We start from the raw sequence: 23,014 nt of genomic DNA on the forward strand, positions 1-23,014 counted from the left end.
GTAAGAGGTCCTATTTATAATAAACTAGCTACTAGGGTTTACATGAGTAAGTAATTGATGTATAAATCCACTTTCGGGGCCCACTTGGTGTGTGTTTGGGCTGAGCTTAAGTGTTCCACGTGCAGAGGCCATTTGTGGAGTTGAACGCTAGTTTTTGTGCCAGTTTGGGCGTTCAACTCTGGTTTTGGCTCCTTTTCTGGCGCTGGACGCCAGATTTGGGTAGAAAGCTGGCGTTGAACGCCCGTTTACGTCGTCTATCCTTGGCCAAAGTATGGACTATTATATATTGCTGGAAAGCCCTGGATGTCTACTTTCCAACGCAATTGGAAGCACGCCATTTCGAGTTCTGTAGCTCCAGAAAATCCACTTTGAGTGCAGGGAGGTCAGAATCCAACAGCATCAGCAGTCCTTCTTCAACCTCTGAATCTGATTTCTGCTCAAGTCCCTCAATTTCAGCCAGAAAATACCTGAAATCACAGAAAAACACACAAACTCATAGTAAAGTCCCGATATGTGAATTTAACACAAAATCTATTAAAAACATCCCTAAAAGTAACTAGATCCTACTAAAAACATATTAAAAACAATGTCAAAAAGCGTATAAATTATCCGCTCATCACAACACCAAACTTAAATTGTTGCTTGTCCCCAAGCAACTGAAAATCAAAATAGGATAAAAAGAATAGAATATACTATAAATTCCAAACTATCAATAAAACAGAGCTTCAATCATATGAGCGGGACTTATAGCTTTTTGCCTCTTGAATAGTTTTGGCATCTCACTTTATCCATTGAGGTTCAGAATGATTGGCATCTATAGGAACTTCAGATTTCGAATAGTGTTATTGACTCTCCTAGTTCAGTATGATGATTCTTGAACACAGCTTCTCTATGAGTCTTGGCCGTGGCCCTAAGCACTTTGTTTTCCAGTATTACCACCGGATACATAAATGCCACAGACACATAATTGGGTGAACCTTTTCAGATTCTGACTCAGCTTTGCTAAAGTCTCCAATTAGAGGTGTCCAGGGTTCTTAAGCACACTCTTTTTTTGCTTTGGACCTTGACTTTAACCGCTCAGTCTCAAGTTTTCACTTGACACCTACACGCCACAAGCACATGGTTAGGGACAGCTTGGTTTAGCCGCTTAGGCCAGGATTTTATTCCTTTAGGCCCTCCTATTCACTGATGCTCAAAGCCTTGGGATCCTTTTTATTTACCCTTGCCTTTTGGTTTTAAGGGTTATTGGCTTTTTTTTTTTGCTCTTGCCTCTTGGTTTTAAGAGCTTTGGCTTTTTCTGCTTGCTTTTTCTTTTTCTTTCTATATATTTTTTTTTTGCCTATTTTTTTTTTTGTTTTTTCTGCAAGCTTTGTTCTTTGCTGCTTTTTCTTGCTTCAAGAATCATTTTTATGATTTTTCAGATTATCAAATAACATGTCTCCTAGTCATCATTCTTTCAAGAGCCAACATATTTAACATTCTTAAACAACAACTTCAAAAGACATATGCACTATTCAAGCATGCATTCAGAAAATAAGAAGCATTGTCACCACATTAATATAATTAAACTAAGTTCAAGGATAAATTCGAAACTCATGTACTTCTTGTTCTTTTGAATTAAAACATTTTTCATTTAAGAGAGGTGATGGATTCATAGGACATTCATAACTTTAAGGCAAAGTTACTAACTACTAATGATCATGTAATGAAGACACAAACATAGATAAGCACATATCATAGAAAACGAAAAACAGAAGAAATAAGAACAAGGAATGAATCCACCTTAGTGATGGTGGCGTTTCCTTCTTGAGGAACCAATGATGTCCTTGAGCTCTTCTATGTCTCTTCCTTGTCTTTGCTGCTCCTCCTTCATTGCTTTTAGATCTTCTCTGATTTCATGAAGGATGATGGAGTGCTCTTGATGTTCCACCCTTAGTTGCTTCCAATAATTGTGTGGAAGAAAATGTATCCCCTGAGGTATCTCAGGGATCTCTTGATTTGCAGTCAAATGTTCTACCACTGAGCTATAGACCCTTGATGGAAGCTTTTGTCTTCCCTTTCCTCTTTCTAGAGGTTTCTCTGGCCTTAGGTGCCATCAATGGTTATGGAAAAAACAAAAAAGCTATGCTTTTATCACACCAAACTTAGAATGTTGCTCGCCCTCGAGCAAAAGAAGAAAGAATAGAAGAAGAAGAAGATATGGAGGAGATGGATGGCTGTGTGTATTCGGCCATATGGGTGGGATTGGGTGGGAGAGAGATGTTGAATTTTGAAGGTAGTGGGTGTATGAATGTGAATGGTAAATGGAAAACAGAAGGGAGGATCATGAATGGAAAGAGAGATGATGAGGTAGGTGGGGGTCCTGTGGAGTCCACAGATCCTGAGATGATCCTGTGGGGTCCACAGATCCTGAGGTGTCAAGGCATTTACATCCCTGCACCAATTTAGGCATGTAAAATGCCCTTGCACACAACTCTGGGCGTTCAGCGCCAGGTTGGTGCCCATTTTGGGCGTTCAACGCCCATTTGCTGCCATTTCTGGCGTTGAACGCCAGAACCATGCTTGTTCTGGGCGTTCAGCGCCAGGATGCTCCTATTCTGGGCGTTCAGCGCCAGAACTATGCTCTGTTCTGGCGTTTGAACGCCAGACAGATGCTCCTCCAGGGTGTGATTTTTCTTCTGCTGTTTTTGATTTCGTTTTCAATTTTTATATTTATTTTGTGACTCCTCATGATCATGAACCTATAAAGACATATAACTAAGAAAAATATAGTTAGATAAATAAACATTGGGTTGCCTCCCAACAAGCGCTTCTTTAATGTCAATAGCTTGACAGTGAGCTCTCGTGGAGCCTTATAGGTGTGCAGAGCTTTGTTGAGACTCTCCAACACCAAACTTAGAGTTTGGATATGGGAGTTCAACACCAAACTTAGAGTTTGGTTGTGGCCTCCCAACACCAAACTTAGAGTTTGACTGTGGGGGCTCTGGTTGACTCTGCTCTGAGAGAAGCTTTTTCTGCTTCCTCTCCATGGTTGCAGAGAGAGATCCTTGAGTTGTAAACACAAGGGAGGAGTCCTCATTCCATTGAAGGACTATTTCACCTCTGTCAACATCTATCACAGCTCTTGCTGTGGCCAGGAAAGGTCTTCCTAGGATGATGGATTCATCCTCTTCCTTTCCAGTATCCAGGACTATGAAATCAGTAGGTATGTAAAGGCCCTCAACCTTTACTAATACATCTTCTACTTGTCCATAAGCCTGTTTTCTTGAGCTGTCTGCCATTTCTGATGAGATTTTAGTAGCTTGCACCCCATAGATTCCCAGTTTCTCTATTACAGAGAGGGGCATGAGGTTTATTCCTGAACCAAGGTCACACAGGGCCTTAAAGATCATGGTGCCTATGGTACAGGGTATTATGAACTTTCCAGGATCCTGTCTCTTCTGAGGCAATGTCAGTTGATCCAGATCACTTAGTTCATTGATGAAAAAGGGAGGTTCAACTTCCCAAGCATCAATGCCAAACAATTTGGCATTCAGCTTCATGATTGCACCAAGAAACTTGGCAGTTTGCTCTTCAGTAACATCCTCATTCTCTTCAGAAGAGGAATACTCGTCAGAGCTCATGAAGGGCATAAGGAGGTTCAATGGAATCTCTATGGTCTCTAGATGGGCCCCAGAGTCCTTTGGTTCCTCAGAGGGAAGCTCCTTATTGACCACTGGACGTCCCAGGAGGTCTTCCTCCTTGGGATTCACGTCATCTCCTCTCCTCACAGGTTCGGCCATAGCGCTTATGTCAATGGCCTTGCACTCTCCTTTTGGATTCTCTTCTGTATTGCTTGGGAGAGTACTAGGAGGGATTTCAGTGATCCTTTTACTCAGCTGGCCCACTTGTGCTTCCAGATTTCTAATGGAAGACCTTGTTTCATTCATGAAACTTACAGTGGCCTTAGATAGATCAGAGACTAGATTTGCTAAATTAGAAGCATTTTGTTCAGAGTTCTCTGTCTGTTGCTGAGTTGATGATGGAAAAGGTTTATTATTGTTAAACCTGTTTCTTCCACCATTATTAAAGCCTTGTTGGGGCTTTTGATCCTTCCATGAGAAATTTGGATGATTTTTCCATGTTGAGTTATAGGTGTTTCCATAAGGTTCACCTAAGTAATTTACCTCTGCTATTGCAGGGTTCTCAGGATCATAAGCTTCTTCTTCAGAAGAAGCCTCTTGAGTACTGTTGGATGCAGCTTGCATTCCATTCAGACTCTGAGAAATCATATTAACTTGCTGAGTCAATATTTTATTCTGAGCCAATATGGCATTCAGAGTATCAACTTCAAGAACTCCCTTCTTCATAGGCGTCCCATTACTCACAGGATTCCTTTCAGAAGTGTACATGAACTGGTTATTAGAAACCATGTCAATGAGTTCTTGAGCTTCTGCAGGCGTTTTCTTTAGGTGAATGGATCCACCTGCAGAAGTGTCCAGTGACATCTTTGATAGCTCAGATAAACCATCATAGAATATATCCAGGATGGTCCATTCTGAAAGCATGTCAGACGGACACTTTTTGGTCAACTGTTTGTATCTTTCCCAAGCTTCATAGAGGGATTCACCTTCTTTCTGTCTGAAGGTTTGAACATCAGCTCTAAGCTTGCTCAGCTTTTGAGGAGGAAAGTACTTGGCTAAGAAAGCCGTGACCAGCTTATCCCAAGAGTTCAGGCTGTCTTTGGGTTGTGAATCCAACCACAATCTAGCTCTGTCTCTTACAGCAAAGGGGAAAAGCATGAGCCTGTAGACTTCGGGATCTATTCCATTAGTCTTAACAGTATCACATATCTGCAAGAATTCAGTTAAGAACTGAAAAGGATCTTCAGATGGAAGTCCATGAAACTTGCAGTTCTGCTGCATCAGAGAAACTAATTGAGGTTTCAGCTCAAAGTTGTTTGCTCCAATGGCAGGAATGGAGATGCTTCTTCCATGTAAATTGGAATTAGGTGCAGTAAAGTCACCAAGCATCTTCCTTACATTACTATTATTTTCGGCTGCCATCTCCTCTTCCTGTTCGAAAATTTCTGAAAGGTTTTCTCTGGACTGTTGTATTTTAGCTTCTCTTAATTTTTTTCTTCAGAGTCCTTTCAGGTTCTGGATCTGCTTTAGCAAGAATGTTCTTGTCCTTGCTCCTGCTCATATGACAAAGAAGATGGCACAGAAAAAATAGTAATAATAATATGGATCCTTTATACCACAGTATAGGGATCCTTGTGTTAGTAGAAGAAAAGAAGGGAAGAGAATCTGAACTCAGAGAGAGAGGGGGTTCGGATTTTTGGAGAGTTGAAGGAAAGATGTTAGTATATCAATAAACAAATAGAAGAAGATGAGAGGGGGAAGTGAATTTTCGAAAACAATTTTTGAAAAAGAGTTAGTGATTTTTGAAAAAGGTTAGTATTTTTTTCGAAATTTTTTTTTTATATAAAAAATAAAAATAATTAGTAAAAAAAAAGAAATTTTTGAAAAAGAGGGAAGATATTTTCGAAAATTAGAGAGAGAGAGTTAGTTAGGTAGTTTTGAAAAAGTTAAGAAACAAACAAAAAGTTAGTTAGTTAGTTGAAACAAATTTGAAAAGATAAGAAGTTGGGAAGTTAGAAAAGATATTTTGAAATCAAATTTTGAAAAAGATAAGATAAGAAGATATTTTTGAAAAGATATGATAGAAATTAGTTTTTGAGAAAGATTTGATTTTTAAAATCACAATTAATGACTTGATTCATAAGAAATCATAAGATATGATTCTAGAACTTAAAGTTTGAATCTTTTCTTAACAAGCAAGTAACAAACTTCAAATTTTTGAATCAAAACATTAATTGATTATGTTATTTTCGAAAATTATGATATAAAATAAGAAAAAGGTTTTTGAAAATTATTTTTTTGGAATTTTCGAAAATAACCATGAATTTTGAAAAAGATTTTGAATTTTGAAAAAGATTTTGAAAAAGATAAGATTTTCAAATTGAAAATTTGATTTGACTCATAAGAAACAACTTGATTTTAAAAATTTTTGAAAAAGTCAATCCAAATTTTCGAATTTGATGAGAGAAAAAAAAAGGAAAGATATTTTTTTTTATTTTTAAAAATTTTTATGAAAAACATGAAAATTATGCAATGCATGAAATTTTTAGATCAAAACATGTGATGCATGCAAGAATGCTATGAATGTCAAGATGAACACCAAGAACACTATGAATGTCAAGATGAACATCAAGAACATAATTTTGAAAAATTTTAATGCAAAGAAAACATGCAAGACACCAAACTTAGAATTCTTTAATGCTTAGACACTAAGAATTCAAGAATGCATATGAAAAACAATAAAAGATTCAAAACAAAAAAAATCATCAAGATCAAACAAGAAGACTTACCAAGAACAACTTGAAGATCATGAAGAACACTATTAATGCATGATATTTTCGAAAAATGCAAGATGCATATGCAAGTGACACCAAAATTATGATATGACTCAAGACTCAAACAAGAAACACAAAAATATTTTTGATTTTTATGATTTTCTACTTTTTTTGGATTTTTATTTTATATTTTTCGAAAAATTATTTAGAAAAAGGAAAAATAAGGATTCCAAAATTTTTAATATGAATTCCAGGAATCTTGCCATGTTAGTCTTAAAGCTCCAATCAAAGGGTCTGGCATGGCTTAACAGCCAGCCAAGCTTTAGCATATAATTACATGGGCTGGAGTGATTAGTTGAATACCAATCCCAAAGTAGTTTGGGTATGGCTTTACAGCCAGATATGATTCAACATATTTCATGAAACACTAGAATTCATTCTTAAAAATTTTGAAGCCATAGAATAATTTATTTTTGAAAACATTTTTTTTCTTTTTTGAAAACTTTTTTTTTTTTTTCGAAAACAAAGAAGAATTTTTTGAAAGATTTTTGAAAAATTTTTGAAAAGAAAACAAAAAGAAAATTACCTAATCTGAGCAACAAGATGAACCGTCAGTTGTCCAAACTCAAACAATTCCCGGCAACGGCGCCAAAAACTTGGTGCACGAAATTGTGATATCCAGGCTCGAGCAATCCCTGGTAATGGCTCCAAAGCTTGGTGCTTTGATCTTAATTCATAATTGTCACAACTTCGATACAACTAACCAGCAAGTGCACTGGGTCGTCCAAGTAATACCTTACGTGAGTAAGGGTCGAATCCCACGGAGATTGTTGGTATGAAGCAAGCTATGGTCACCTTGTAAATCTCAGTCAGGCAGATATAAAACAGTGATATGGTTTTCAAATAATGAATAATAAAATAGTGATAGAGATACTTATGTAAATTATTGGTAGGAATTTCAGATAAGCGAATGGAGATGCTTTTCGTTCCTCTGAACCTCTGCTTTCTTGCTATCTTCATCCAATCAGTCTTACTCCTTTCCATGGCTGGCTTTATGTGATACATCACCACTGTCAATGGCTACTTTCGGTCATCTCACGGGAAAATGATCCAATGCCCTGTCACGGCACGGCTAATCGTCTGGAGGCATCACCCTTGTCAATGGCTTCATCTTTTCCTCTCAGTGAATAATATGCTCACGCACCCTGTCACGGCACGGCTATTCATCTGTCGGTTCTCGATCATGCTGGAATAGGATTTACTATCCTTTTGCGTCTGTCACTAACGCCCTGCAATCGCGAGTTCGGAGCTCATCACAGTCATTCAATCATTGAATCCTACTCGGAATACCACAGACAAGGTTTAGACCTTCCGGATTCTCTTGAATGCCGCCATCATTCTAGCTTATGCCACGAAGATTCTGGTTAGGAGATCTAAGAGATACTCATTCTAGCTTTATTTCATGTAGAACGGAGGTGTTTGTCAGACACGTGTTCGTAGGAGAGATGGTGATGAGCGTCACACATAATCATCACCTTCATCACGTTATTGGGTGCGAATGGATATCTTAGAAGCGAAATAAGAAGAATTGAATAGAAAACATAAGTACTTTGCATTAATCTTTGAGGAACAGCAGAGCTCCACACCTTAATCTATGGAGTGTAGAAACTCTACCGTTGAAAATACATAAGTGATAGGTCCAGGCATGGCCGAGATGGCCAGCCCCTCTGATCTAAGAACCAGGCATCCAAAGATGCCTAATACAATAGTAAGAGGTCCTATTTATAATAAACTAGCTACTAGGGTTTACATGAGTAAGTAATTGATGTATAAATCCATTTTCGGGGCCCACTTGGTGTGTGTTTGGGCTGAGCTTAAGTGTTCCACGTGCAGAGGCCATTTGTGGAGTTGAACGCCAGTTTTTGTGCCAGTTTGGGCGTTCAACTCTGGTTTTGGCTCCTTTTCTGGCGCTGGACGCCAGATTTGGGTAGAAAGCTGGCGTTGAACGCCCGTTTACGTCGTCTATCCTTGGCCAAAGTATGGACTATTATATATTGCTGGAAAGCCCTGGATGTCTACTTTCCAACGCAATTGGAAGCACGCCATTTCGAGTTCTGTAGCTCCAGAAAATCCACTTTGAGTGCAGGGAGGTCAGAATCCAACAGCATCAGCAGTCCTTCTTCAACCTCTGAATCTGATTTTTGCTCAAGTCCCTCAATTTCAGCCAGAAAATACCTGAAATCACAGAAAAACACACAAACTCATAGTAAAGTCCCGAAATGTGAATTTAACACAAAATCTATTAAAAACATCCCTAAAAGTAACTAGATCCTACTAAAAACATATTAAAAACAATGTCAAAAAGCGTATAAATTATCCGCTCATCAGAGGAGTACGATTTTATACTTAAACAATTGGACAAAGCAGTAATTATTGAAGAGGAAGAAGTGTTTGAAGACTTAGGAGATGCAGAACCTCCATAGAAAACTCAAGTCATAGAGTCTCATTCCAAGACGTTTGAAATTGATGTTGAGGAGGGTGTACAACCTCCAAGGCATATCATGGTTGAAGACTTGGAAGAGGTTGATCAAGAGATGAAGATTCAAGAAGAAAAAGCACAATCTCCCATGCTCTTGGTAAGCAATGAAGAAAAGATTGAAGTGGAAGAAAGCTACCAAGAGGAAGATGTTGAAATTGAAGAAGCTTGCAAAGAGGTGGAAGTTGTCAAGAAAGAACACAAGGGAATGGAGCTTGAAATCACCCTGCCAAAGCTGTTGGAGACCTCTCTCCCAAAGCCATTACCATCCAACACAACATTCAAGTGGGTAAAATACTTATCCTTAACCTTTACTTTCCCACTTGAATATGGGCTACTGGAGACGGATAGGTAACTTAGAGCTCTTTGTGGCATTAAGCGTAAGAGGGAGATGGTCAGTGGTAGAAGTTGTCATGCAAGGTTCAATATGGTTGTATGTTCCAAGTTGAAATGCAAGGGTTGGCATAGAGCTAGATTGCATGGGTCTAGGAAGTTATTTGACAGCTCCCCTGAGGATTCAGATTGCTTGCCACCTGGTTGGAACACTGATGATCAACAAGAAGACGGGTGCAGAAACAAGATTTGGGATCCAGGAATATATGAGGATCAATTTTGGGAGCTCAAAGCTTGTGAAGAACTCCATCAAAGCTTGAGGAATTTACTTGGAATAGATAGAGCTTTATGGAAGTCCAAGCATTGGTGAAAATTTCAAGATGAGTTCAAGCACAAGCCACCATGACAAGGAGCTCGCCAAATGTCCAACTTAAGGACTTTAACTAAAAGTGCTAGCTGGGAGACAACCCACCATGGTATGATCATTCCTTTTTCAATTTCAATTTTTATTTCATTTTGTTTGTCTTTAAGTTTTATTTTATTTTATTTTATTGAACCTGGAATTATTCATAACATCCATATCAGCATTGCATTTTGCATACTGCATAAAAAAAAATGGCACGCGACGCGACAGCGTCGCCGACGCGTCCGCGTCACCTGTGCCTTAGGAAGAAAAGAGACTTTACAGAAAGCCACGCAAAAGCGTGGCTGGAGGCGTGCCTTTGGCACAAATTAATCCACGCGACCGCGTCGCTGACGCGTTTGCGTCATTTGCGAAATAGCCTCCCCACGCGTCCGCATCACCCACGTGAACGCGTGGCCCTGTAAAATCGACGTAAAAAGGTGTATGGCAGTAAGTTGAGCTGGAATTGGGCTGGAATGGTGCTGGAAGCACCAGCCCTATCATGCGAACGCGTGCACCATCCGTCCGCGTCATTTTTCAAAAGGAGGCCATTCACGCGATCGCGTCACCCACGCGAACGCGTCACCCTAAATTTTGGCAATGTGCGTATCACACAGAGAGTTGTGCGTGCGCGAGGCTGCACTCGCGCCAATAGCACAAATCAAGTCACGCGATCGCCTGACCCACGCGTCCGCGTCACCTGAACTTATCGCCCAGCACGCGAACGCGTGCCCCACATGTCCGCGTCGCCTGCGCCGCACAGGTTATCCAAATCAGCGCTAGATATCTTATCTTTTCTTCCCCAATCATAATCTTTTCTTTTCCTTCTTATTTCTTTCTTCTTCCCTTTTTACCTTTTCATTATTATTTTATTTTTATTTACGTTTTCTTCTTCTTTTCTTTTTGTTTTCATTATCTATATTTTTTTAGTCTTTCTTTTTCTTTTCTAATCCTTTTAATTGGTGTTGGAAATTTATTTGAGTCATTATTTTCTATATTTGGCTTATGAATTATTAAAGAATTGTTTGACAATTATATATTACTTTTTATAGGGTTGCTTGCATGTTCAATTTAATACTTTCAACAACATCCTTACCATGCATGCTAAGTGTTTGTGAAAATGTTGTATGGCATTGTGCATTATTTTTAAATTATTCTATTCTACTACTTTAATGTCTATTTTTCACAAAACCCCTTTTATGTTTTATTAATTAAATATAATTGTCAATACAAACAGATTATTAGTTTGAAAGGCTTGGTAATCTAACTTGGACATTGATTGCTTGATCTATGCTACTCATGCCTTTGCCAGCATGCCAATAAACATCTTGCATTCAATTGCCATAACATGCACTTGCTGTGTTAACTTTGATGAACTTTTTACATGTAGTCTAGACCATGTGTTAACGACATCTTTCTTTACCGTGCATTGATTACCACCCATAATATTCGCTCCCTTGCTCGAACCCTTCGCTTTACATATTACTTTCTCTTTCCTTTTTCAGGATGGCCACCAAGAAAGGCAAGGAGAAAGCTACTCCCAAACCACAGGCAAGGAAAGGAACAATAAGAGCACTAGCTGCGGAGCCACCTATCCACTTGTACATCTCTGCATGCACCACGGACGGTGCAATCTTTAAGTGTGGGGAGGTCGATACCGATCTCCGTGGGTTAGTTATTTTCTTCTCAATACCAATGTTTTATTTTATTTGTTAGTTCATTGTTGCATTTACATGTTTGATTGCATATTTTCTTGATTTTGTGCATATTTTACCACTGCTTTGTTAAAGTAATAAATTTCTTTTCAAGACTCTATTTTATAATATTTCACTAATTTAAATTGAAAAAAAAATTTGTGTTAAATTTGTTTGAAGATTGTAAATTGGAACATGGTTTTTGAGCTAAAGAACACACAACCTGTGAGATTTAAGCTTATTTATATGGTTACATTATTTAACCATAAATATTTTATTCTTGTGTGTTTTCTTCTCTATGATTGCAATCTTTGCTTTGTTCCATTCTATATGTCCACTATTTAGTGTATTTACATGCTTGCATATGATTGAGGCCATTACTTGTTTTTGCTCACTTATCCCAAAAAAGCCTACCCTTCCAATCACCTTGCTAGCCACCTTGAGCCTTTTAATCCCATTTATTCTATATTTTACCACATCACTAGCCTTAAGCGGAAAAACAAATAATTACCCCAATTGAATCTTTGGTTAGCTTAAGATAGAGATTGTGTATCAACTAAGTGTGGGAAAACTGTGGGAACATGGGTTAATAAGGAAATGTGTTATGTTTTTACTTTGATAAAATATTGGGAATTTGGGTACCTACTCATGTGAGACCAGAAAAATTAAAAGTCCATGTGCATTGGTAAGTGATGTTTATTTTTAATAATAATAAAAATAATAATAATAAAAAAAAGAAAAAATCCAAAAAAATATTCAATAAATAAGTAAATAAATAAGGGGACAAAATTACCCCAATGCTAAGTTTAATAAAAGATCAATGCATATGTGATAAAATTAAGAAAAATTAGTACATGAGTATGTAATACAAAAGTGGAAATTTTGGGTAGCTAGGCATGATTTTAGAAGTTATATAGAATGTATGTATGTTAGGTGATAGCTTAGGTTACTCAAAAATTCAATTCATAGCTCACTTAGCCATATATATATCCTCACCTTTACCTTAGCCCCATTACAACCTTGAAAAGACCTCATGATGTTTGCATTGGTATATTAAATATTTGTTGATTGGTTAGATGAAGAACAAAGTTTAGAAAGCATGATTAGAGAAGAGTAGAGTGAATTATCCTATACACATGAGAGATTAGAATGCACATACACTACTAGTGAGGGTTCAATGCTTGATTCTATGTTCCCTGCTTTCATGAGCTATCTTCTTACCAGTTTACTTGTCTTTTATTGTGTAATTTGAATTAGTGGAATTTGATTCATATTTGTCTTGGAGAACTTATTTACTCTTAACCAAGTAGGTAGAAACATCTTAGCATGTAGTTGCATTCATATAGATAGGTTGCATTTCATACATTTTACCATTCCTCTTCACTTCTTTATAGCTTCTCTTGAGCTTAGCATGAGGACATGCTAATGTTTAAGTGTGGGGAGGTTGATAAACCACTATTTCATGGTTTATCTTGTACTCAATTGAGTGGTTTTTATCAAATTTTTACCCACTTATTCATACTATTTGCATGGTTTTACAATTCCTTCCCAGAATTTGTTCTATGATTGAAAACTTGCTTCCTAGAGTCTTTAATTTGTGTATTTTAATCATCTCTTATTACCATTCGATGCCTTGAAATGTGTGTTAAGTGATTTCAGGGATTACAAGGCAGGAATGGCTTAGAGGATGGAAAGGAAGCATGCAAAAATGGAAGGAATACAAGAAGTTAAAGAAATTGCTAAAGCTGTCCATCCTAACCTCTTCGCACTCAAACGGTCATAACTTGAGCTACAGAGATCCAAATGATGCGATTTCAGTTGCGTTGGAAAGCTAACGTTTGGGGCTTCGATTTGATATATAATTTGCCATAGTGGCCGTATAGCTAGGCGACGCGAATACGTGCTCCACGCGGATGCGTCGCAGTGACAAAAATTAGCGTGACAGAATTCGCAAACAGCGATTTCTGGGCTGTTTCTGACCCAGTTTTCGGCCCAAAAAATAAGATTAGAGGCTATAAAGTGGGGGAGTCCATCCATTCATAAAACAAAAGCTAATAATTCACAATTTTAGGTTTAGATGTAGTTTTAGAGAGAGAGAGAGGCTCTCTCCTCTCTCTTAGGATTTAGGATTAGGATTCCTGTTAAAGGATTTAGGATTTCTTCTTCTCAATTTCTAGGTTTAATGTTCCTTTTATTTATTTTCTCAATTTAATTTATGAACTTTTTATGTTAGATTTGAATTTATGATTAAATATAATTTGAGGTATTTCAGATTTATGATTTTTACTTAGCTTTTTATATTCTTGGCTTTAATTGATGAATTGATTAATTGGAGACACTTGAGTTATCAAACTCATTGTGATTGATAATTGTTATCTTTGCTATTAATTTGAATTCCAATAACTCTAGTCTTTTCTTAGGAATTGACTAGGATCTGAGGAATCAAATTGATTTATCCACTTAATTTATCTTCATAGTTAGAGGTTAATAAGGTGGGAGCAAAATCCAATTCTCATCATAACTGATAAGGATAACTAGGATAGGACGTCCAGTTTTCATATCTTGTCAGGAGTTTTCTTAATTATTAATTTATTTTTCTTGTCATTTAAATTACTTGTTCCTTATTTCAAAAACCCAAAAAATTCTACCTTTTTCATAACCAATAATAAATCACACTTCCCTGTAATTCCTTGAGAAGATGACCTGAGATTTAAATACTTCGGTTTATTATTTTATTGGGTTTGCTTTAGTGACAAACAATCCTTTGTACGAAAGGATTCTTGTTGGTTTAGAAACTATATTTGCAACGCAACTTATTTATGAAATTCTAAACTGTCAAAAGTCCTCTCGTCAAGTTGATCCCGAGGTCTACAGACTTATGCTTTTCCCTTTTGCTATAAGAGACAAAGCTAGTATATGGTTGAACTCACAACCTAAAGACAGCCTGAACTCTTGGAAAAAGCTGGTCAATGCCTTCTTAGCTAAATTCTTTCCACCTCAAAAGATGAGTAAGCTTAGAGTGAAAGTTCAAACCTTCAAATAGAAGTAAGGTGAATCCCTCTATGAAGCTTGGAAAAGATACAAAGAATTGATCAGAAGGTGTCCTTTTGACGTGCTTTCAGAATGGAGCATCATAGGTATCTTCTATGATGGTCTATCTGAGTTATCCAAGATGTCATTGGACCATTTTGCAGGTGGATCTATTCATCTGAAGAAAACGCCTGTAGAAGCTCAAGAACTCATTGAAATGGTTGCAAATAACTAATTCATGTACACTTCTGAAAGAAATCCTGTAAACAATGGGATAACTCAGAAGAAAGGATTTTTTGAGATTGATACTCTAAATGCCATATTGGCTCAGAACAAATTATTGACTCAGCAAGTCAATATGATCTCTCAGAATCTGACTGGATTGCAAGCTACATCCAGTAGTAATAAAGAAGCATCTTCTGAGGAAGAAGCTTATGATCCTGAGAACCCTGCAATGGAAGAGGTGAATTACATGGGAGAACCCTATGGAAACACCTATAATCCTTCATGGAGAAATCATCCAAATTTTTCATGGAAGGATCAACAAAAGCCTCAACAAGGCTTCAACAACAATAATGGTGGAAGAAATAGGTTTAGCAATAGCAAGCTATTTCCATCATCCTCTCAGCAACAGACAGATAATTCTGAGCAGAGCCGCTCTAGCTTAGCAACCATACTCTCTAATCTATCTAAGACCACTCTCAGTTTCATGAATGAAACAAGATCCTCCATTAGAAATTTGGAGGCACAAATGGGTCAGCTGAGTAAAAGGGTTACTAAAACTCCTCCTAGCACTCTCCCAAGCAATACAGAAGAGAACCACAAGAGAGAGTGTGAAAGAACTGAAGATTGACGGTTTAGAAGTTATAATAAATACTCGTTGTAAGTATAGTTACTAAACCAAGCAATCAACCTTTCTTACAAACATTTTGGTTGTCACAAGTAACAAACCCCTTTAAAAATTGTTAACCGAGTATTCAAACCTCGGGTCGTCTTCTCAAGGAACTGCATGGAAGTATGTTCTTATTATTGGCTATAAAGGTTGTAATCGGGGTTTAGAAGGTGAGAAGCTAGTGATTTAAATGACAAGTAAAGTAAATGGCAATTAAAATAAATAAAACTGTAAAGCAAACTTTTGGCAAAGTAAGAGAAATTGGAAGTCCAACTTAGTTATCTCTCTCAACAATAATGAAAGTTGAATCTAAATTCCACTTAGTCAACCTTTACTAAAGCAAAGGAAAGTCAAGGGACTAATTAGTTTGACCTTCGAATTCTATTTATTTCCTGAGAAAAAGTTGGGATTATTGAAGTTCAGTTCAATTAGCAAGATCGCAATTATCAGTTATACTGAGTTTGATAATGTTGAGTTACTAATTTCTTAACCAAGACCAAAAGGGGAAAAAGTAAAATTGTTGGAATAAAAATGCCCTTAGATGGGAACCAAAAATATCTTAAATCAAAGAGAACAATAATAAACTGAAATACCTCAAATAACATTAATTCAAATAATCTGGAACATAGAAGAATTCATAAAGTAGCTTGCAAAAGAAAATAAAAGGAATATTGAACCTGATCAAAGGAGACAATCCTGAAAGCGAATAAAAATCCTAAATCTAAATCCTAATCCTAAAGAGAGAGGAGAGAATCTCCCTCTCAAAACTAAATCTAAATCATGGGAAGTAAAAATTGGCTAGCTCTCCCTGAATGGATGCATTCCCCCACTTTATAGCCTCTAATCTGTGTTCTCTGGGCCAAAAACTGGGTCAAAAGCAGCTCAGAAATTGCCCCCTGCGATTTCTGTTATGTTCAAATCGCAGGCAAGTGACGCGGAGGGGTCGTTCATGCGGCCGCGAGGGTTGAGGTTCGCAGATGCGACGCGGCCGCGTGGGGCACGCGTTCGTGTCGCCTAGCGTCAGAGCAACTATTGCATATTATATATCAAATCGAAGCCCCGGACGTTAGCTTTCCAACGCAACTGGAACCGCGTCGTTTGGACCTCCGTAGCTAAAGTTATAGCCGTTTGAGTGCGAAGAGGTCAGGCTGGACAGCTTAGCAGTTTCTCCAACTTCTTGTATTCCTTCCACTTTTGCATGCTTCCTTTCCATCCTCTGAGCCATTCCTGCTCTGTAATCTCAGAAAACACTTAACACACATATCAAGGCATCTAATGGTAATAGGAGAGGATTAATAATAAGCAAATATAAGATCAAAGAAGCATGTTTTCAATTATAACACAAAACCAAGAAGGAAAATGTAAAACATGCAAATATTATGAATAAGTGGGTAAAGAGTTAATAAAAACCACTCAATTGAGTACAAGATAAACCATAAAATAGTGGTTTATCAACTTCGCCACACTTAAATAATAGCATGTCCTCATGCTAAACTCAAGAGAAGCTATAAAGATGAAGAGGAATGATAGAAAGTATGAAATGCAATCCTATCTATATGAATGCAACTAAATGTAAAATGTTTCTACCTACTTGGTTAAAAGTACATAAGTTCTCCAAGGCAAATGCAAACCAATTTACACTAATTCAAATCGTACAATAAAAAGCAAGTAAACTGGTAAGAAGACAGCTCATGAAAGCAGGGAACATAGAATCAAGCATTGAACCCTCACTGGAAGTGTATATCACTCTAATCTCTAAAGTGTATAGGGTTATTCACTCTACTCTTCTCTAATCATGCTTTCTAAACTTTGTTCTTCATCTAACCAATCAACAAAATTTAGCATACCAATGCAAACATCATGAGGTCTTTTCAAGGTTGTAATGGGGCTGAGGTAAAGGTAAGGATATATGTATGGCCAAGTGAGCTATAATATGAATCTTTAATTAACCTAAGCTCTCACCTAATATACATATACTCTATATATTTTTAAATTCATGCCTAGCTACCCATAATTCCCACTTTTGCATAATTTCCATACTCATGTACCAACTTTTTCTTTTTAATTTATCACATGTGCATTGACTTTTCATTAACTTAACATTGGGGTAATTTTGTCCCCTTATTTATTTATTTATATTATATATTTTTTTTTCTTTTCTTTTTTTTTCTCTTTTTTGTTGTTTTTTGAATCATAAAAGCAAACATAACTTATCAATGCACATGGATTCTCCATTATTTTTCTATTCTGGTTTTTCATGAGTAGGTTCCTACATTCCCAATATTCAAATAGATTAGAAACATGATACATTCCCTTATTAACCCATGTTCCCACAGTTTCCCCGCACTTAGTTGATGCACAATTTCTATCTTAAGCTAACCAAAGATTCACTTGGGATTTTTAATTTTTTTTTCTGCTTAAGGCTAGTAATGTGGTTATAGAACAAGAGGGGATTAAAAGCTCAAGGGGCTAACAAAGGTGATGTAAAAGGTAGGCTTATTTGGGATAAGTGAGTTATTAATCAAATATGGCCTCAATCATATGCAAGCATGTAAATACACTAAATAATGGACATATAGATTGGAGCAAAATATAGATTACAATCATAGAGAAGGAAACACACAGGAATAAAATATTTATGGTTAAATAATGTAACCATATAAATAAGCTCAAAGTCTCACAGGTTGTGTGTTCTTTGGCTCAAAAGCCATGTTCCAAATACAACTTCAAACAAATTTAACACATAAAAATTTTTCATTTAAATTAGTGAAAATTTTCAAAAATAGGATCTTAAGAAGAAACTTATTATTTTAACCAAGCAATAACTAAATGCATAAAATCAAATAAACATGCAAATAAACATGCAAATGCAACAACTAATTTAATAAAGAAAATTTAAACATTGGTGTTGAAACAGAAAGGTACTAACCCATGGAGATCGGTATCGACCTCCCCACACTTAAAGATTGCACCGTCCTCGGTGCATGCTAAGATGTGCAAGTGGACGGGTTGCTTCAACTGATGCTTTTCTCATCGAGGAATGTGCGTAGGAACTTGTTTGTCTCTCCCATGTAAACGTCTTCCGGTTCTCTTCCTGGTGGCCATCCTGAAAGAAAAAAGGAAGAAAAGTAACCCAAAACAAAGATAAAAAACAAATAAAACATGGGTTGGTTAATGCCAAATAATGAGGGTCTCAATTACATGGTAGCTACAACATGCAAGTGAGAAAACAATAGAATCCATGGCATGCCAGTGGTGCAAGATTTGAAACATAGGGGGAGAGTGTGGGTAATGAAAGACAGTATAAGCTCATGTCAATGCAAAAAGGAATACAAATATTATAAAAGATTAGCATTGATTTGAATAATATTACCCAACAGTGTAATTAAGTCACTAAGCACCAAATAATACCAGAAAAGACACAATAGTTGAATATGAACATTTAACACCAATGGAAAAAATAATAAATTTAGAAAAATAAAAATATGCAACGAATGAAAGTATGCAAATAAATTAAATAAAATAAAAGATAAGAAGATTGAGAAGGGAAAGAAGGGAAGAAGAAGTAAGTAAGAAAGGAGGGAGGAAAAATTAGGATTGGGGAAGAAAAGAAAAGATATTTGGCAAATTAGGATAAGCTGTGCGGCGCAAGCGACGCGGACACGTGGGGCACGCGGTCGCGCGGCTTGCGCTTAAATTGATTGACGCGGTCGCGTCGGTCACGCGTTCGCGTGACCCGTTTTATGCTACTGGCGCGAGGGCAGCCTCGCACTCGCACAACTCTCTGTTCAAAATCATATTGCCAAATATTGGGTGACGCGATCGCATAGGGCATGCGATCGCGCGAGTGGCCACTTAGTAGAATGTGACGCAACCGCGTGGGGCACGCGGTCGCGTGAGATGGACTGCGCGTCCAGTGCCAGTCCAGCACCACTCTAGCACAACTTTCGGCTGTGCACCATTATTACGTCGAAATCCCGGTCACGCGGCCGCGTGGGGCACGCTTTCGCGTGGGAGGCCATTATTCCCATATGAAGCGGTCGCGTCAGCCACGCTCCAGCGTGACTCTCTGTTCGTTTGTATTTTTTTCCCTTCTCCTTGTGACGCGAACGCATCGCTGATGCGGTCGCGTCGCATGGCATTTTCCTCTTTTTTTTATGCATGAAAAATGCAGAATGCAATGATTAATATGAGTGAGATACAAAATTCCAGGTTCAATATAATAAAATAAAATAAAACTTGAAAACAAAGAAAACTAAATAAAAATTAGAAAGAAACGAGCATACCATGGTGGGTTGTCTCCCACCTTGCACTTTTAGTTAAAGTCCTTAAGTTGGATATTGGAGGAGCTTCCTGTTATGGTGGCTTATGTTTAAATTGATCCAAAAATCTCCACCAATGCTTGGAATGCCAATGGCCTCCGAGGTCCCAAACTAGGCATGTGAAGCTTCTGAGCAGCTTCAAACAGATTGTCAGGCTCCCGGGATGATGAATATCAGAATATTTTCCAGGATCCCAAACTTTGGTTCTAAATCCGCCTTCGTTTTGATCTATACTTTTCCATCCGGGCAGTTTGGAAATTAGATTCTCACCATGGTGACCAAACATTTTCCGAGATCCATTCGATTGAACATGATACCAATCCGTGTACTTCGAGGTGAAGCGTGGAACCATATTGAACCTTGTGCACCAACTCTGAGTACGAGCCATTTTCCTCTTACTCTTAAAGCCGCAAAGAGCTCTAAGCTGGCCATCTATTTCAAGCAAACCATATTCAAGTGAATAAGTAAAGTTATAGGTTAAGGATTGTACCCACTTGAAGCTTGTATTAGGTGGTAATGGCATAGGGATAAGTGTTTCCGGTGATTCTGTAAGTTCTACTCCCTTGTGCTCTTCCGTGAATTCCTCCACTTTTTTGCAAGAATCTTCAAATGTATCTGTGTCCTGGTCAAAGTCTCCTATGTCTTCCTCATCACTTGAGTCATAGATTGGAGGTTGAGAGAAATCTACCCCTGCATCGTCTTCATATTCACTTGGGGAAGATTCTTCGATCTCAGAGAATTTACTTGCGGATGCAAGTTCATTACTAAGAAAGCCAGACTTGTGACTGTCATCATCAAGGGAATTTGTGTCTTGGGTTATTCCGTCTAATTCTTCATAAACAACTTGCCTTGGGGATTGTACAATATCCTCCTTAGCATCAACTGTAGCGTCCTTGACGGGGTTCTCCTCAGTTCTGGATTCCCATGGAGGTTCAGCATCTCCTAGATCTTCAACCAACTCTTCTTCTTGAACAATGACAGCTTCTTCTACTTGTTCTAGTACGAATTCATTCTCTGTCTTGTCCACTGGAGTTTCTGGTATCTCCTTCATGCTACGCTCTTCGTTAGACTGTTCACATGGGGCTGTGGCTGATCCTTGTATATTTGAGCGCCTAGAAACCCATTGAATTACTGGTTGCTCCAGTTGTCGAATGGTTGTTTGAAGTTTATTTACTGTTTCCTTTAGGCGAACCTCTGCTTCTCGGGTTGCCGGATTTGGACATGATACATAGGAAAGTACTGGTGGTTGGGAGTGATTGGATTGGAATCTGGGTAAGGAAGGATCATATGGTGGCGAATGGTGACGAGAAGCTTGTGAGTGTGGTGGTTCGAGGTTATGTTGAAAGGATGGTTTATATGCACGGGGTGGGGCTTGTTGGTAGTTACAAGGTTGTCCACCATATCTTTCAGCTGGGTATGCATTGTAGAATGGTCCTTGTCCATGATATCTTGGAGGGTGTTGTTGCCTAAAGGGTTGATTAGATCCTCTTGGCTCCATCCATCCTTGATTGGTCTGACCTTGATGCACATTCCTGCTGTAACTTCTATTTCTTTCAACAAAATTAGAACCAAACTCAAAGCGAGAGGGGTGAGAGTTCATGGTAACTAATGCAAATAAAAATAAAAATAAACAAATAAACAAGTAAAAGAAAAATATTTACAATAACCAATAATAAGGCACACGTTAGCAGTTTCCCGGCAACGGCGCCATTTTGAAAGAACTGAAGATTGACGGTTTAGAAGTTATAATAAATACTCGTTGTAAGTATAGTTACTAAACCAAGCAATCAACCTTTCTTACAAACGTTTTGGTTGTCACAAGTAACAAACCCCTTTAAAAATTGTTAACCGAGTATTCAAACCTCGGGTCGTCTTCTCAAGGAACTGCAAGGAAGTATGTTCGTATTATTGGCTATAAAGGTTGTAATCGGGGTTTAGAAGGTGAGAAGCTAGTGATTTAAATGACAAGTAAAGTAAATGGCAATTAAAATAAATAAAACTGTAAAGCAAACTTTTGGCAAAGTAAGAGAAATTGGAAGTCCAACTTAGTTATCTCTCTCAACAATAATGAAAGTTGAATCTAAATTCCACTTAGTCAACCTTTACTAAAGCAAAGGAAAGTCAAGGGACTAATTAGTTTGACCTTCGAATCCTATTTATTTCCTGAGAAAAAGTTGAGATTATTGAAGTTCAGTTCAATTAGCAAGATCGCGATTATCAGTTATACTGAGTTTGATAATGTTGAGTTACTAATTTCTTAACCAAGACCAAAAGGGAAAAAAGTAAAATTGTTGGAATAAAAATGCCCTTAGATGGGAACCAAAAATATCTTAAATCAAAGAGAACAATAATAAATTGAAATACCTCAAATAACATTAATTCAAATAATCTGGAACATAGAAGAATTCATAAAGTATCTTGCAAAAGAAAATAAAAGGAATATTGAACCTGATCAAAGGAGACAATCCTGAAAGCGAATAAAAATCCTAAATCTAAATCCTAATCTTAAAGAGAGAGGAAAGAATCTCCCTCTCAAAACTAAATCTAAATCATGGGAAGTAAAAATTGGCTAGCTCTCCCTGAATGGATGCATTCTCCCCCTTTATAGCCTCTAATCTGTGTTCTCTGGGCCAAAAACTGGGTCAAAAGCAGCTCAGAAATTGCCCTCTGCGATTTCTGTTACGTTCCGGTTGCGGGCAAGTGACACGGAGGCGTCGTCCATGCGGCCGCTCGGGTTGAGGTTCGCAGATGCGACGCGGCCGCGTGGGGCACGCGTTCGCGTCCCCTAGCGTCAGGGCAACTATAGCATATTATATATCAAATCGAAGCCCCAGACGTTAGCTTTCCAACACAACTAAAACTGCTTCGTTTGGACCTCTGTAGCTAAAGTTAAAGCCGTTTGAGTGTGAAGAGGTCAGGCTGGACAGCTTAGTAGTTTCTCCAACTTCTTGTATTCCTTCCACTTTTGCATGCTTCCTTTCCATCCTCTGAGCCATTCCTGCCCTGTAATCTCTGAAAACACTTAACACACATATCAAGGCATATAATGGTAATAGGAGAGGATTAATAATAAGCAAATATAAGATCAAAGAAGCATGTTTTCAATTATAGCACAAAACCAGAAAGGAAAATGTAAAACATGCAAATAGTATGAATAAGTGGGTAAAGAGTTGATAAAAACCACTCAATTGAGTACAAGATAAACCATAAAATAGTGGTTTATCAACCTCCCTACACTTAAATAATAGCATGTCCTCATGCTAAACTCAAGAGAAGCTATAAAGATGAAGAGGAATGATAGAAAGTATGAAATGCAATCCTATCTATATGAATGCAACTAAATGTGAAATGTTTCTACCTACTTGGTTAAAAGTAAATAAGTTCTCCCAGGCAAACGCAAACCAATT

General features: G+C 37.7%; 1 non-coding gene across 1 annotated transcript; it reads left to right on the forward strand.

Moving 5' to 3' along the window:
- Nucleotides 1–4,541: 4,541 nt before the first annotated feature.
- Nucleotides 4,542–4,649, forward strand: LOC112761737 (small nucleolar RNA R71). Its single transcript, XR_003182117.1, has one exon. It is a non-coding gene; the product is annotated as a small nucleolar RNA R71 (small nucleolar RNA).
- The last annotated feature ends 18,365 nt before the right edge of the window (nucleotides 4,650–23,014 follow it).

The sequence above is a fragment of the Arachis hypogaea genome, chromosome 16 (genome assembly GCF_003086295.3).
Source record: "Arachis hypogaea cultivar Tifrunner chromosome 16, arahy.Tifrunner.gnm2.J5K5, whole genome shotgun sequence".
NCBI classification, from domain to species: domain Eukaryota; kingdom Viridiplantae; phylum Streptophyta; class Magnoliopsida; order Fabales; family Fabaceae; genus Arachis; species Arachis hypogaea.